Source organism: Thamnophis elegans, chromosome 2 (assembly GCF_009769535.1).
Source record: "Thamnophis elegans isolate rThaEle1 chromosome 2, rThaEle1.pri, whole genome shotgun sequence".
Classification (NCBI taxonomy): domain Eukaryota; kingdom Metazoa; phylum Chordata; class Lepidosauria; order Squamata; family Colubridae; genus Thamnophis; species Thamnophis elegans.
Genome location: NC_045542.1, coordinates 109502648 through 109520302, shown reverse-complemented (window position 1 = coordinate 109520302; position 17655 = coordinate 109502648).

The window sequence follows — 17655 nt, the reverse complement described above, 5'->3', positions numbered from 1 at the left end:
CATGGCATGTGATAGACCACTAGTTTTGAAAAGGTATATGTTATAATGAGACTAAACTATCTCTGAAACAACTCAAAGTTACAACAATTCAGAAGTGCTAATAGTCACAAATTGTCTGATGATTGTGTGTTAACATCTTCACAACCTGCTGTGTAATCCTGGCCCTCTCATTCCCTTTATGGTCACTTTATGCCTGACCAACGAATGCTACATTTTCAAAACAATATGGCTTGCTTTAAATTGCTTTGAGTATTGGTATAAACAACAGTTATGCCTTAGATACAACAGTACATTAAATTATTAGTCTTTGCTAAGGAGAAACAATCAATGATATGTACTTATCCAAAAGATTTCAGCAATCAATGATACATACTTATCAAAAAAAAAAAAGATGAGGGCTTATGTTTTTTGAATAATTTACCTTCAAAATGGAGGATCATCTTAAGCTTTTATCCATTTGCACCTATATCCACTGCATATATATATATAGATAATACACTGTTACATACCGGTAGTACACCCTGATGATTAATTGTTCTGTTGTCTTAGCTGATGGAATGTTACAAGGAATCGCTTGTAATATTGCCTTCAAAGTTGTTTTAGGGAGTCAATCCTTTATTTAGCTTTCTCTTCCAAAGAATGAGCTTAACAATTCATGATAACCTGACATCTGTAGGTCTGTCCCAGGATAATACCCTATTCAAGAACAGGATATATTTTGGATTTAGAATTAAAGTTGGTCAGGCTGTTTGACTCCCTCATTGTGGACAGAAGATTAAGTGGAACTATTAACCTGTGTAGAGAAAGTATGATGATCTGGTCTGCTTTTATATGCTTAAGATCTTGGTAGATTTTCTATCACTAGGATTGAATACTGAACAGAACTGGTAACTACTTTGAAATATCATCTTCTTTTGTGAAGAGCCTGATCTTGGGTCTTGATTTTCCCTAGTGCCAGATGGAATGAAATTGTGATAAACTGGGTTTATCTCTTCCAAATAAACACACATTATTTACTAGGTGACATGGGCAGCATATAAATTTAATAAATAATTGTTTTCCATTTTTAGTGTTTCTTGCAGTAGTTGGCTTTAATGTTTTTAAGCATGCTAAGCCAATCTTGCATACCTCTTCAATTTTATTTTTTTAAATTATGGGAAAGTGTACTTTAAATACTTAGGGCTTCTTGGGTCATCCTCCCCCACAAAGGTTTGGAGACCACAGTCAGTCACAATTGTTCATCTCTGCTTTAAGATACCTGATTTTTATGGGTGTTGAAAATTGCCCCCTGAAACAGGCTTATACTTGTGAAATGTATTACTTCTTTTTCTTGTTCTCAAAATAAATTGTAGAAGGATCAGAATGCGAGAGCCCTCTCTTTTCTCCTGTTACTTTAGCTTAGAAGTTCTATATTTAACAGTTGTGTAGAACCAGAATCAATGTGGTTTTTACTGGAAGAGCGAACCACTTCAGGGAATTCAGAGCAGTCAGTAAAAATGACAGATTAAATGACGGGGTGGAAGCGGGGAGAGAGGGGAAGAATCAAACTAAACCCAAATGAACTACAATATTGTAAACCTCACAGAATGCAATTGCTCAATGTAAGTTCACTTATGTGCATTAACTCTAATAAATGATAAAACGTCCACAGTTTTATTTTTCAAGATAAATACATGTTAAAGTTCTGATAAGGGTGGATATTACTGAATTTGGATAAATTTTAGATCCATAAAAGTGGGATAGAATCTCTCTCTACACCTGGAAGTTTCCATCTATGAGCAGTTCTGGGGGCTTGAGAAATAATGTTCCCCTCCTTTTTCCCCCCACATCAGATTACTTTCTTCATTGGCTGCTTGAATAATGTTTGTTTCTATGGTCACTTGTTATCATCCCACTCAAACAGGGGGAAAGTATTAGGTTTATTTATTGTTTTGATTAATTCTGGGCTCGTATTTAGGAAACTCAGTGTTGCATTTGGACCTTCTATTTTATTCTCCGAACAATAGCCCTCTTTTCTGGATCATAAAGGCTGATTTACATCATATGCTAAACCAATCCAAACAATGAAATGATGGCTTTAGACTGAAGTGTGTTGCTCTTGCTTGTTTCAGGTGCCTCCCGCTCCTTGTGTGCAGAAGAGACCATAATGGCGGAACTATTTTACATTCACTGTATACTTGAACTTGGTTTTACTGTTTTATCATGAATATTAACACTTCAAAATATTTTTAAGACCTTACATGGACACCCACCCATTTAAATGTTTGGGTCCGAAATATTTAGCACTTGATCGTAGTTTTCATTCTGCTGCCAGATGAACCATTATACTTTTACTAGACACCTAGCAAGGAACATGAGGAATTCACTAAAATTAGGGGTGGGAAGACAAAGAACTAAATATGAAATCCTTCAACAACCATGTGCTTTCCCAATCTGCATGAATTGATCTGTTCCCAGACAACTAATACATTAGTCAAGGCTAATGTAAAATTTAAAGGTTGGCTTTCCTGTGAATGACACTCAATAAGTCACACTGGACCCCCTCCTCAAATTCATTTTCTGTTCACTGCCATTTTTGCCTGGTCTAAGCTGAAAGATGTTTTAAAGTATACTGTTTCATTCTACAACTCTGGGCCAATTTTTTGAAAAGCATTTACCATGTATTTTATATGCAGTAAAACTAACACATGACAATGATAGTTGTAATTTTTTTCTCCCATGTTGAATATGTGTAAAATCTTAATTAATAGAAGGAAAAAATTGAAATGGTGTCTGTCTCCCTGCAGATTGAGTGGTGCAGTCTGGAATTAGACTTATTCCTCATTCTAAATAGTATATGAATGCCTATACAACAGGTATATAGGCATTAGCTAATTCTGTCCTGAGAGTATTCACCGTGTACTGCTCTCCAGACATATTGAGATGGCACTCCCAAATTACCCAACCAATGTAATGCTGACAAGAATTCTGTAAAATGATTTGTTAATCTTATCTACTATTTCAATTATAATTAATTCTAAACCGTGTACAGATATGTAAAGAGACATTTAGTGATATTACAAACAACCTTAATACAATAATTGGCCAAGTGTTCCATCTCTCAGGCTGGGGGGTCAAATTGTACGCCCCTCAGACAGGGTTCGCAACTTGGGAGTCCTCCTGGACCCACAGCTGACCTTCGAACATCACTTGTCAGCTGTGACCAGGGGGGCATTTGCCCAGGTTCGCCTGGTACACCAGTTGCGGCCCTACCTGAACTGGGAGGCCCTCACAACAGTCACTCGTGCCCTTGTGACCTCTAGGCTGGAATACTGCAATGTGCTCTACATGGGGCTGCCCTTGAAGAGCATTCGGCGACTTCAGCTAGTCCAGAATGCGGCCGCGCGAGCGATTATGGGTGCACCTCGCTTCACCCACGTAACACCTATCCTCCGCGAGCTGCACTGGCTGCCTGTTGATCTCCGGGTGCGCTTCAAGGTGCTACTTACCACCTACAAAGCCCTTCATGGTAGTGGGCCTGGGTACTTGAGAGACCGCCTACTGCCAATTACCTCCACTAGACCGATCCGATCGCATCGATTAGGCCTCCTCCGAATTCCATCTTCCAGCCAGTGCAGACTGGCAACTACCCGGAGGAGAGCCTTCTCGGTGGCTGCTCCGACCCTCTGGAACGAACTCCCCGTGGAGATTCGGACCCTCACCACCCTCCAGTCCTTCCGTGCCGCTTTAAAGATCTGGCTGTCCCGGCTGGCCTGGGGTTAAGATTTCAACCCCACTCGAATTGTGTGATTGTGTGACTGTTGTGCTCTCTTTTAATTTGTTGTATTGTCTCCATGTGAATATTGTCTGTCCTTCCCCCTCCCCTTTTTGAACTGTGAGCCGCCCTGAGTCCCCCCAGGGAAAAGGGCGGCATACAAATTTCAATAAATAAAATGAAATGAAATAACATAATAAAATCGAACATAAAAAATACAAAAATAAACTATAACTGACTCAGACAATAGACAATGTACTTGGTTTTGAACACGTTCTAAACAAGAAAGTTTCAATGGTCTTCTGGAAATTTATGAGATTCTTGGTTCTGGGAGCAAGCTGTTCCAAGGAGGTGGGTGCCTATAGAGAATTGTAGCTTCTGTGCCCCTCTCCCATCACAGGTCTCAATGGGAAATAACATTGAATAGGTGGGTTCTGCTTTCATGAAATAGGCAGGCAGACTATATCCAAAAGAGGCTGTCTCAAAGATGTAAGCATTATATATGATAATCAGCACCTTGAATTATACTTGCAAACAGACTGGTAGATAATTCAGTTCCCTCAATATTAGTATAACGGTACAGGGACTGATCTCTTAGCTGGTTGATACACATATTCTACACCAACTTAATCTTCTGCATGGTTTTCAGGGGGAAGCCTATGCAGTATGAATTGCAGTAGTCCGTTGACTAACATGGGCACCAGTGACAGTGACAGTGCTCCACACTCCACTCCAAAAAATGTCACAACTGAACAAACAGCTGGAAGTGAAAAAAGCTGCTGTCTTCCTAGCTATAGCTTCCTAACTTCAGCCTCCCAACTGCTCTTCTAGCAGGAACCATGAGTCCAGGGAAAAACAACAACTTTAGATTGCTTTTCATGGTTAGTGCAAGCTGAGTATGAGTCAGAAATTGAACAGTTGTGGGGGTCACAAGATCGCTGAATTAATTGCCACTTGTCTTTCTTGGGTGGAGTCTGAGTTTCTCCACATCCAGTATCTCAAAACAGGAAAACATCAGTTAGGACTTCTACTATCTCATCCAGTTTGGTTCAGATTAGAGTCAAGACATAAGAAATCACCAGCATATTATTTAATAAAATGCAGGAAAGAATTGAGCTCTCAAGCATCCCATACTGGAGTTCCTGAGGGCTCAATATTTTCTCTAACCAACCACTAACTGAAATTGCCCCACTGAGGATGAAGAGAAACTACTAAACATTGATGTCTCTAAACCTAAATTCATGGGAGCATGGTGGCACAAAAATGATGGCTTTAGATAGGTTGGAACATAGGGAGTAGGTTAGCAAACTCACGTTCAAGACCCTAGAGCTACCGTGGGGAGGGACTGAACTCTTATCCTTCACTCCAGCTCCTGTTGGGAATATCAATGGAGCCCCCAACTGGGCATCCCCAGGACAATGGTGATGTCACCAGCTAATCTTTTCAACCCGGAAGTGCCTTGGTGCTTCTGATATCAGTGCCAAATCTAAACTCACAGGTGACCCAGAAAGATCCAGAATCCACAATATTGGAAGCCACTGAGAGATCTATATCACACAAAAATGGCTGCATTTCTAATATCCAAATGCTGCCATAGGGCATCTTTCAAGGTGAACAATGCATTCATTTTCTATCATTCAACTTCCATATAGTCATCTGGGGTCTAGATTATCTTCTTCTCTCAGGATCCTCAAGAAGTAACTGCTGCCCCACTAGCTTCTCCATCAACTTCCACCAAAAGGAAGATTGAAGATAGCATGACAGTTCTTCCAATTCAATGGGACATGGGTAGGCCTCTTGAAGAGGAGCAAATCAGTACCTTTTCCAAGCTGGCATTTTTTTCTTTCACAATTAGATGTTGCTTATTGATTAGACCAAACTTCCTAGCCCCCTCCCAAAACTTTTAATCAGGAGAGGCAGGTTGACAGGTAATAGTGTTGTATCACAAAGAACTATGTCCATTTCTGAGACTCCCCCAGACTCTTAACCATCCAGTTTCCAACTCAGAGTGAATATGAATGATTTCCCCCCCCCCAAAAAAAAAATGCCCACCTAAATGGTTCATCCTTCTCCACAAGGATCCAGGTCATTCTTAAACAGTATTATTGCACAGTATTCCACAAATGCAATAAGGACAGAGAAATAATGATGTTTTACCATTCTTACCAAATTGGTCTTCAATTTAGGCCAGGCCAGCAATGACCTGAGATACTCACAGTTTTCTTGGTAGCCATGAAATCCCATGCTACCTCCAACACCAAAAAAGAGAGGATGAAATTACCTAGAACTACCGTATTTATCGGCGTATAACACGCAGTTTTAAAACTAAAATTGCAAGCTTAAACCCTGCCTGCGTGTTATATGCCGATACTGCGTGTTATACGCCGATAAATACGGGTCCAACGCCGGGTCCACTGTTCCCTCTAAGGTGGCAAGAAACCCCCGCGCAGAGGTTTCTAACTCCCGCGCAGAGGTTTCTTTCAAAGCAAACGTGGGGAAGTCCTTTGCAGGCAGCTAGAACTGGCTGCCTGCAAAGGACCTTCCCAAACTTGTTTCAGCGGCAGCTCTCAGCCTGGCGGCAGCGTCACACAGACTGTGGAAGGAGGGGGAGGAGGAGGGAACCAAAGAGAGCTTTTACCGAGTCTGCGCCCCACAGCCAGGACCGTCCTGGCGCCTCCAGCCGCGTTTCTTCCTGCAAAGCCCTTCGGGCAACCTGAGAGTTCCGCTTGACGCCAGAAGGGCTTTGCAGGAAGAAACGCGGCGTTTCTTCCTGCAAAGCCCTTCTGGCGCCAAAAGGAACTCTCGGGTTGCCCGAAGGGCTTTGCAGGAAGAAACGCGGTTTGAGGCGCAAGGACGGTCCTGGCTGTGGGGCGCAGACCCGGTAAAAGCCTCTCTTTGGTTCCCTTCTCCTCCTCCTCCTCCTCCTCCTCCTTCTTTCTGGAGCCCCTTCCTCAAAGATTTGGTACCAAAGCAATGGCGGTGAGGAAGTTGTGTCTTTTGGATTTTGCACTGTTGTCTTTTCAATGGTTCTCAGACTGGTTGAACCTTTAGCAGCTGGGGTGATATTCTTTACTGTTAAGGTTACAATTGGATGTGTTGGACGAATCTTAAAAGATGAAACTTTTATTAAAACGTTTGACTTAACTAAAAACGTCTTCCTTTTTCTTCTTCTTCTTAAATATGATTTATTTATTTATTTTTACTTCAGAAGTTTGATGACCGTTGTACAAACTAATCCAACCTAAATGTAGAGGAGGAGAAGAAGGGGGGGGGGATTTAAAAAGAGCAGAGGAAAAAGAAAAGAAAGCATGAAGAAAACATAAAGAAAGGGATGGGAGGGAGGGAAGGAAGGAAGGCACTTTATGTTGAAACAGAAAATATTATATAAGGAAGAAAATGGAAATAACTTTTTGCTCAAAGAGGTGTTTTTTCATTTCATATTTGCCTTTTAAGAGGAGTTAATGTTATAATTCATGTTCTAATGTTATAAATTTTAATCCAACATTAAGTTCCGAGCTTCCAAGTCATTTATTTTTAATGAAAAAAATTTTTACACAAATTTTTGTGTTAAAATGGGGGATGCGTGTTATACGCCGGTGCGTGTTATACGCCGATAAATACGGTACTTCTTTGGATGAACTCTGCAGTAAGGTAAAACAGTTCAAGAAAGGTAGCAACCCTATAGCTGGGAGGATTGTACAACAGTTGCAGCTGTTCTACAAACATTACAGACAGAATTCATATATGGATCCTCTAGTACTTTGCTTCTTGTATATTACATAGGGTCTCCATGAATGATTGATTCCCATCCTTTTCTGTTGAGGTTGATGAACCACCCAAAAGCCAGCCAGATACATTTTGGAGAGAGAACCCCACTTTGTCAAGCTAGGTAGTGCTGACATGCCCAGGTTCTTCTTCCTGTCCATGGTCACTTTCTTGATTATAATAGACTTATTGCAGACAAGGGGCATTAGGTTGGGGTGAGGATTAGAATCTAATCTGTTTAGTATTATTGTGGCATTTGCAGCAAATATCAATTATCAATTACTTCTCCTGTATCCGATTTCCCCTCTGCTCTTAATCAAATCCTGTTCAGTTAACAGTAATTCTGCCCATTACAATAATATTTGGTCAGCTGACAAACACCAAGATTACTAATCTGCAGTTATTAGTGCCTTATTAGCTCTTGTTATTTATTGTTCCATGCCATTTCACAGCAGTAGTATAATCTGACTTTGTTTTAAACAACTTCTGAATGCTTTGCGTCATGATTTACGCAACCAATATTCTAAATAAAAAACAAGATTAAAAAGATCTGAATAATTTGTAGCTACAATATTATCTTCACAAAGCAGATAAACGATTTGCTCCTTATGTTCAACTTTTGATGATAGGAAAAAAATGTTACTATAGCAATTTTTGCTGTTCTTAATTGGTCTTCATTGTGCAGCTTAATTAAACGCAAGGGGAAAGATTTTGGAACAAATTAAAAATGCTTACTTCAGAAGAATCTACTGCATTCTGTGATAGACTAATACAAGCTGATATTTGTAACTTTAGTTTTTTCTGAATGCCCATCTTCATAAAAATGGCATGACTAATATTTTACTTCCTGCCATAAACATAAGGTATGCTGTGAAATAGAACAGAAGTGAAGGCAAATATTTTTCGATACCTAGACCCTTCTCTCCAGTTCCTTTCCCTTCCTCTCTCAGTGGGTTCCTAATTTCCTCAGTCCAAATAAACTTCACATATAAAAACTGTATAAACTCCACTCTAGAGATTTTACGTCCAGCTACTAAAATCCTGGAAAACATGCAAAATTCAGATGTCTACATCTTCAATCCTCACAGCTGCTTCTTGAACTTGATATATGTTTTTCTGGCTTCACTTGCCTTCAAACTTCTGTTCTCTATTTCAATTCTTTATTTCAGAAGTTGTGGGTGCTTCATCACTGGAAGCTTTCAAGAAGAGACTGGACAGATATCTGTCAGAAATGGTATATAGGTTCTCCTTCTTGAGCAGGGGGTTAGACTAGATGGCCCACAAGGTCCTTTCAAACTCTGTTATTCTATTCTATTCTATTCTATTCTATTTCTATTCTATAATTCATTTTCTAGTGTGATTCAACTGACACCCTCCAGACGGTTAAGCAATTAAGTGTTTCAAACTGTTGAACTCTACAAAATGTTAACTTTTTCTATACAATTATTAAAAATATACTAGCTATATTTATCCTTAGTCTTTAATTTAAAATTTATCTTTAGAAGCAACTGTCAAGTTAACAATGAATGAATGGATATATTGACTGAAAATTTAAAGTATAATCGTAACAGTCTTCTCACAGAAGTTGCTCTTATAAAGTGAAAGTATGTTTAGTGATTGATGCACCATTGCAAATAATATGTATGTTTACACTTATGGATGACCATTTTACCATAAATGCATACATGGAAAAGTTCTTTCACTGGTAGAGATACACCATGTTGAAAATGTTGTCACCAGGTATGAGAAACAGAAATACTCTCTCTATCCTACTTGTCATGTACACCTTTAATATAGGGAAATGGTGGTGCTATAATATCTTTCTATCCCCATTTGAACCCTGATAAATTGCTCAGGCTGATCTTGTCAGTCATGCCCCTCTTTCCCCTAAGCACAGTTGCTCATATAATTATTCTTAATGTTAATTTGTTTTAAAAGAATATCTCAATCTAAAGTAAGACACTAGATGAGGTGGGGGAAACGTTTTGTATTTTTAGACAAAATGGCCACTCATATTTGTGTGTTGTTTGAGAACATTGTCAGGCCAAAAGATCTCTGAAAAAAAGACATGATTAAGGGATTTCCCTCGGGCGCACTAGGTCATAAAAATCAGAAACACCCATAAGAGACTGTAATGTAAGACTATCTCATATTATTTATATTAGGGTGGTTACATAACTGCCAGACTACATTCCAATCTGCTAGCGTACCGGGACGAAAAATTATTCTAGAAATCAAGAGTCACAGAAATTAGGTAACAGTGTTAAGATTTAGAGTGTGGAGAGTAGCTTTGTAATACAATCAGGCAATCATCTGGCACTGATGCCATTATTCTGGTCATCGTGTTCAGGCAATATATTGGTTTGTATAACTAAGTATATGAGGAGTAGTGACCACCTCCTTTCCTCTCTCGTCTCTAAATGGGATTCATTTCTTGATACAGGCAGTGGAGAAGCTTCCAGGAGATCTTAAACTTTGATATTGGTGATTTCTAGTTGTGCTAGAAACAGAGAGAGACCATCGTGCTGCATCCAGTCATATCATTAAAGAATTGAAAGAATAGAAGGTCTCTTCACAAGTTCTGTGGGATTGCCTGAACTCGGTTTCTGTTATATTGGGTTTCACATCTTCCCTCAATGCATCACTGATTTTTTATGACATCATTTTGGTTTAATGGATTTCTAGCCAAGCTGTCTCTTGTTTTATTGATTACACTACACAGTCTCTTCAAAGCAAAAAGGTAGAGAATTAATGTTTTAATAATCATTGCAGTGTCTGGGTTTATATGAGATGTAGTGTGATTTGTTCTGTGTTGGCTTTGCATAGTTAATTTTTTTAAAGTAAATTATGATTAAACTAGAGACCCAGTATGGTGTGATGGTTAAGGCCCCATGCTAGAAACAGGGTGGACATAAGTTTTAGTCTTGCCTTTGGCACAAAGCTAGCTGGGTAACATTGGGCCAATGATACCCTCTCAGCCCTAGGAAGAAGATAGGGGCAAATCCTTCTGAAATCTTGCCAAGAATATTGCTGAGATTTCTTCAGGCAATCACCAGGAGTCAACATTAATTTGATGGCATAGAAAACAAAAATAATATAATATGTGAACCTTTTTTATAAATGCAAATTCACTGCATTTTTCTGCTTCTTGCAATGTTATTGATGTGCACACAATCTACAACAGAAGTGTTTTGTCACTCATACTCTGCAGTGGTGACAAGCAGTTTTCTTTGTGAATAGGAATTGTAATGTTCACAGGCTGGAGAGCAGGTCTAGCTATGCTACAAAATTCGGGCGATGACAGAGAGGTGAAAACAGGAACAAGAGTTCACTGAATGTCACTTCATAGTTTAAAGGGCAGGCAGATTTTGTTTGATGTTTTAGGTCAAAAGCTAATCGTTACCTGGAATTGCAAAGGCAAAATGTTTACCATTTTGCATAAACATGATCAACACAACCAAACATGTGCTATCCCAGTCTTCTTAGTGCAGGAGCTGACCTAGTGAGGACTAGTTTAGGTAATTCTATACCAGATTAGGAATGAAATATGACGTATACTTTTAAGCCAGTTATCAATTTCAGCATGTCAGAATCAGGATTGGAGAACCAAACAGTAACTGTGGATCACAAAGAAAGCCAAGCCATGTCTGAAGTTTGAACAATTGGTTCTGGGATGAACAAACATAGACCACAGTTTCAGCAATGAACTACAGACAAGAGGAAGTAGGGTACAGTGGAGATCTGGGCTCAAGCTGAGGGCAAAGCAGGAAACAGGTGGTAGTAATTAAGAAAAACTGTGAAGATCAACACAAAATGGGAAAGAGGGGACATATGGCAGTGATGCATGAATAAGGGACAAGAAAATATGGTTCCTCAAGAAGCAGAAGACAAATAAATAAAGTCCCCTACAAGCAATTTCAATTTGGCACACTGAACACTAGCTTATTTTTAAAAAAATATAGTTTATCAATAAATCACAATTGATTGGGGTTAATCCAAGTCATTTAAAAATATATTGGGTTTGCATTAACTAAAAAAAAATTCAAGAGATGCTGGGTTGAAAAACTCAAAGACTCGACCAAACAACCCACAATAAGGCCATGTTCATACAACCTATTTTGGCATGATCAGGTATTTAAACCCTGCATGCTATATGTAAGACAAGATTCACCATAGTGTTTGAATTAGAAATGGACAGAGTGTCCTTCAACTCAGATGCTGGACCTTAATTTTGGGATAGTCAGTTACAACTTTAGATGAAAGAGATTCAAGAAGACGTGTATTTTGACTTTTACTAACAGGGTAAGTCCTAAACTTTGTGCAACAAGCAATGACTTTAACAATAATGCCATGTATGTTGTCACAACTTAAGATCTCCTCCTCTTGCATGTGCAGACACAGTAGCTGTCTCAAAGCAATAAATAAAGTAATTTGCATTTCTACAAGGGGGGACCAGTGGGTGATTGTAAGATCAGGTAGTTCAATCAGTGGCTTAATATAGCAGCTGCTTTGTTTATCCGTAGTAAGGCAACAAGGTCAGATGCATTACATTGTATGTCAGCTAAAATGTTGTCATGCTTGGAATCAAGCCATCATGGCTCCTGGTTGTTTTGTAATTTAGTCTACATAAATTATTTTAAAATTTAAAATCCACCGTCTTTGGAAAATCATAATTAATTAAAATATAAATATTCCCATTCAGAATTAATGCACAGTTACTCTATTTTAGATAGATCTATAAATCTACAGACATAGAAATGGTTGCTGTGAATCTATTATCTGTTTTTGGGTGCTATAGAAAAAACACCAGACCATGTTTTGGAGAATTTATGCTACTTTTTAGCTGATATCTCTAAGTGTTTAAACAGATGAACTTGCAGCTGGGTAGATTTTCTCCCTGCCTTCTCTGAAAAGTGGTTTTTCTTGACTGTCTTTTCAAGAACACTTATGTCAATACTTGTATTTTAATAACATTTGAAGCTTCAAAAGAAATTGGACTGAATGATATCAAGGATTTCTTCCAACCTGGCAATTCCAAGTATCTTTGTTAATTTGCTAACAGAATGCCCAATTTGCCACCACTGAGGTTATCCTGTTTATAATCTAATGTTTATTCAACAGGCCTGTGCAAACCTTCAAAGATTGCTTCATTGTGATAAAGGGTTGTGTGAAGCACTGTTTTTAAAATTGCTCCCCTCACTTGCTCCCTGCTAAAAGTGAAGCATGCCAGACGTTTTTCCTGGCTAATCTCACTGTTGGCGAGCTTCAAGGTAACATGAAGTGCCTCAGGCGAATCACGTCACTTCTGTACACATTGGGACAAAGCACAGTCTCTGTGCATACCACAATTGTTCAGGTTCCCTTCCCATGTTGCTTATCAGTCAACTTTTCTTTTGAAATGTACTGTACAGTTTTTACCACAGGTGTCAGGGTTCCAAACAGCATCCAATATAAAATCAGAGTCCGAGGCAAAAGATTCCTCAAAGTTCCAGTTTATTAAAAGAGCCACGTTGGCACATCTCAGAAAAGCTTTTGAATAAGGGGCATCATTATATGATTCTGGTGCTATCATATGCTAGGGTCTTCATCTGCTTTTGTATACAGCATTTTCTTTTGTCACTATTTCTCTGAAGATATTTTTTTCTAACCTTTTCTAAAGGAAGAAATGATGAGATTTTACCTAGTCACAACCCAATGCATCAGGAGGTAATTTAAAGAAAACTTAGATTCTGGCCTACTATAACAGCAAAAGGTAACATTGATTGCCAGATATTATGAGGAAGTTCTAGACCAGCATTTCTCAAAGTTGGCAGACATACGTAGTGTAGTCAAGTTCCAGAATTCCCAATGTAATCATGTTCTAGATCAAAATTCCCTGAACTTTGCCGAGACCAGTAGACCAGCTCTTAGACCAGTGGGGGCGGGGAGGACATGGTTCTGCATGAGAAGCGGGCAAATGATGTGTGCACAGCCCCATTTGTGTAAGTGGCAGGCACACCGCCTGCCGTTCAAGCAAATTGAGCTCCCATGCACCCACTCACCTGCTGCTCAGTGGGGATGCATGCACACGCGTGCTTGCCCATCGCTTCAGGCACCCAGTTCTTAACACCTGACGTCCCAGTAGTGGACTGTGACCCAAGGGTTTGGGGGATTCTAGATTCTCAACAATCTAAAGATAACCATGATTCCAAACACTATCTGGTCATATGCAAAATTCATTTGAATATGTGGTAAGGCAAAAATCTTTTGTTGGTTGAGAGACTTGCACCACACTCTCTCCCCCTACTTCCTGGTTATCTAAAAGGGATAAGATTCCTTTAATGTTGCAGTACAATCAGGAGGATGGAGATAACTTTTAAAAAATCTGGGTGTGTTTTGGTGGGGATGAGAACAACTTCAACGGTGAAGCATTTTTCATTCCATCTTTAATTTGCTCAATCCCACCAAAATCGCTGTTCTTCTGCCAAAATTTCAGTAGTGAACCCCACCCCCTGCACATGCACATGTGACTCCCATGTTACCACTGCCCCCCTGTGCATGTAGGTGCAACTCTGTTTCCCCCCCACATGCAAGCAGATCTCCCTCATGCACCCTGCTCCCAGTGCATGTGCAGCAGAGGCCCAAAAACCAGCTGGCTGGCTGGCAGGTGCATCCGCATGCATGGTGGAGCTGAGCTGGGGTGACAGCTCGTGTGCCCACAGAGAGGGCTATGCGTGCCACCTGTGGCACATATACCATAGGTTCGCCAGCATTGGTTTAGGAAATGCTTCCATGCAAAGGTTTTAGTATATTCCCAACTATCACACTAACTATTGATTTGGTTTGTTTAATTATTATTTGGTTAATCCACCATGCCTAAACTAAGATCAATGAAACCCCATTATGGACAGGATGACAGTAGCATGTCCCATACGCAGTTGCTTAAGCTTCATCACCAGCTCCTGTTTATTTGCTAAATTGAATATTTTAAAGTAAGCCATTATTTTCAATGTATTCACATATACATTCTAGATATCCATAAATATTTCAAAACAACCAAATGGCTAGGTAAGTATTGTAACCTTAAACGATCTTGATTCTATAGAAGTTGGATAGACATGTTAATGCTTTGGCATAGAGTAATGTACAAGTTGAGCAGGTATTATCAGAATATAATATTAAATACTACAAGCTTTGTCAGAATATTAATACCATATCATCTTGCCAAATCCTGTTTTAAATAAATCGATACAATTTCTCTTATATCATCATACAAGAAAGCAAGAAAGAGGCAATTTCTTAAAAAAAACAAAAACCAGCAACACAAGAATCCCATTATACTGCCCAAGTTTTAATAACTAGCTTGTCTGGAAGGTGTCATAGGATAAACTTCCAAATAGAGGACACCTTTCAGACAGATTAGTTATTAAAATAGGATGGGTTATATGTTTTTGCATCTAGAAATTTTCTAGACATCAGATCAACATCCTTTAGCCCACCAGCATACCATGCTAGATAAATCAAGTCAAGCAGCAGATGACTGAGTCAATCCCTTTTATGAGAACCTGCCTAGTGGGGAGTACTAGCTGTTACTTCTTAAAGGATTGAAATAATGCCATTCTTAGAAACTAGGGGAAGGCCATTGAAAGAAGAGATAATTGGCTGATAGGTGTTTTGAGGACTGTGACTAGTCATAGATGGTTGATTGTAGCAGATGAAGAAAAGTTGAAGATAACTGAAAGGCAGAATTAGTATGTTTGTGAGCAGGGAATGATTCTTGAAACAAGCCTTGATCCTTGGTGACAGTGTGAGTGCATGGAGAAGAACCAGAGACGAATATCAGGAGGAAGTTTCTCTCAAGACATCTTGCCTCAATCACTCTCAACAGAGTTTATTCCTGTAAATACCTTGGTGGAAACCTCTTTCAGTCTGTGTGTGTGTGTGGGGGGGGGGAGAATATCTAACAATATCTATGTGTGTTTCTTCTGGGAACATTCTTCATAAGTATGTGGGGGAAAGCTTAGATTCTGAATATTCTCCTTAATTACAGCAATAACATTTCAACATGGAATAGCATTTCAACATCCAGTTTAAGTAAAATTCTAGATCTACACTTATGTTCTATATTCTCTTTCTCTCCCCACAGACACATAAACACATTAACCAGAGAATTATTCAGGTACTTTCCTAATGAGCCTTCAAGGAAGAAAATTACATCACCCTCCCTGAATAGAATTGTGACAAAACAAACCTAGGCAATTTGGATGATTCATCCAGCACACAAACACATACTTCTTTAAGTTGGAAGAGTTGGACAACAAACTGGGATTCCCTGTGGGATTCCCACAGGCAGTACAGGTGCTCACAGGGAAGCTTGTTTCTTAGTGTCACAATTTTGCATGTCAAATACATAATCCGTATTTTGTGGAAATTGATAAATAAACCATCAAGTTTCTTCTTTGGTTAGTACATATAAATAATGGACATGAATTTAGCATATGCACACTATTGATATGAAAAAAAATGCTCAAAGATGCCAATCAATAAGACACCAAATAAAATGTTTTATCTTTCCCAGTGGGTGGTAAACCATGTGTATTTTTCAGAACATGGAAAAACAGGATAAGGCATCACAGGCAATCAGTTAATAGGATTAAAATGCTACAGCCTTCCTGGAAGAATCTGTTATGCAAACTTTTCCTGGGTAATGAATATTTTTAACAAGCAAAATATTTTAAAGGTTAAACATTTCACCAACATATCTCTGGTATAATTCCACTGAATCCCTCAGGAAGTGTATTATGTATGTTAATGGATAAAGCTGAGCATACAACTTATTCTAGACAGGCATTCATAAAGTAAAACCATCATGACTGAACTAGACTGAAGCAGGTATTGACTTTGCTATTTAAATAGCAAAGTCAATACTGTGGACTGAAGGCCTAAGAGAATTGCAGATGAAAAACATGGATGGCTAGAAGCCAGAAGGAGAGATGAAATGATGTGGCAGCAGGCTTGAACTGCCTTGGAAGTTGGCCCAGATCCATGGGCCTGTTACAAAATTTGGGAGGCCTTCATCAAGCAATCTGAAATAAAAAATTGAATTCATATGATCTTTGCTAAGCACTGTTTGCCACAATTGTTTCAGATTTTTAATAATTTAGAATGCAGTGTCTTTATAAAAACTATTTCTTATGAAGTAACTAGAGGTATGTGAACATTAATGAAAGCATAATATTAACAAAGTACTGTAGTCCTGCTCAATAATTTATAAATAGCTATTATAGCAATACAGTTCTGGAACAATATCATAGATATCCTGCTTTACACAAACTATATGCCAGTATGTTTTAATTGAAGTACAGCTTGATCCCGCACATGTGTGATCCTGCTTAAATGTGCATTCCAGTGAATTCAGTGAATTAATTTTCATTTTAAAGATTTTTAATATATGTACAAATGCCTTATCCATGATTAGCTGATTTACATATGCCAAGCCATGATACAAAACAAAGAGCTGGTACAACATAACACAATAAACTAGGTTTTTAATTCCCAATAGGTAGATAGCTAAGAAATTATATAACTGCTTAGTATAAGCAGTATACTATACTGCTTATATACTCAGCATTTACAAAACTAAAACAAAATAGATTGGGCGACAAAAACAAAATAGGTATGGGTACATTGAATTCTAAATCTTTGCTTTAAGTTAAAAAATATTCAAAGAGGGTGACCGGCCCAAAGTTATCCAGTTGGCTTTCATGGCTAAGGCAGGACTTGAGACTCATTGTCACTTGCTTTCTAGCCTGATGCCTTAGACCATTACACCAAACTGGTTCCCAGGTACCACAAACAGAAATTGGAAAACACAATAACTTATGCATTTCAAATTCTGAATAGTTTTAAGTAAAAATGAACCAAGTTGAGGCAACATGCTCAGCCAAAGAATGCCGTTGACAATAGTTAGGGAAAATGAAGCTGCACAGGAAAGGATGAGGAAAGCAGACTGTATGTCCACATTAAACAATCAGAGTGGTTTGTCCTATCATACAAATATGTATGGTATTTATAGTACAGGTTTTATATGAGGGTAAAAAAAATAGTGTAATTGATGAAATGAATACAGACCAGAAAACAAAGTAATCTTCAAGGCG